The 559-nt window shown below is 36.0% G+C and overlaps 1 pseudogene; it reads left to right on the top strand.

Annotated features, from left to right (window-relative positions):
• The first annotated feature begins 262 nt into the window (after positions 1-262).
• LOC120884394 (U4 spliceosomal RNA) lies at positions 263-346 on the top strand (annotated as a pseudogene).
• Positions 347-559: the final 213 nt, after the last annotated feature.

The raw sequence follows: 559 nt of genomic DNA, 5'->3' as shown, positions 1-559 counted from the left end.
AAAATAAATAAAATTGACAGACCCTTAGCTACACTAACGAAGAGAAGGAGAGAGAGAGAGAGAACTCAGATTACCAGCATACATGATGAAAAAAGTGATATCACAACAGACACTACAGAAATACAGAAGATAATTAGAAATTATTTTGAAAACTTATACTCCAATAAAATACAACATAGATAAGGCATTGATGAATTTCTTAAATCATATGACTGGCCCAGACTGAATCAGGAAGATATACACAGTTTAAGCAGAAAAGATCAGCTTTGCGCAGTGGCAGTATCGTAGCCAACGAGGTTTATCCGAGGCACGATTATTGCTAATTGAAAACTAAACAGAAAAGATCAAGTGAGAAAATAGAAGACACCCTCAAAAGCCTATCAACCAAGAAAAGCCCAGGACCAGGTGGATACACAGCCGAGTTCTATCAGACCTTTAAAGAAGAACTAATACCAATACTCTTCAATTTATTTCAGGAAATAGAAAAAGAGGCAGCACTTCCAAACTCATTCTATGAGGCCCAAACAAGGCAAAGACATATTAAAGAAAGGAAACTTTA

The sequence above is a fragment of the Ictidomys tridecemlineatus genome, chromosome 14 (assembly GCF_052094955.1).
Source record: "Ictidomys tridecemlineatus isolate mIctTri1 chromosome 14, mIctTri1.hap1, whole genome shotgun sequence".
NCBI classification, from domain to species: domain Eukaryota; kingdom Metazoa; phylum Chordata; class Mammalia; order Rodentia; family Sciuridae; genus Ictidomys; species Ictidomys tridecemlineatus.
This window is presented reverse-complemented; position numbering and strand designations above follow the sequence as displayed.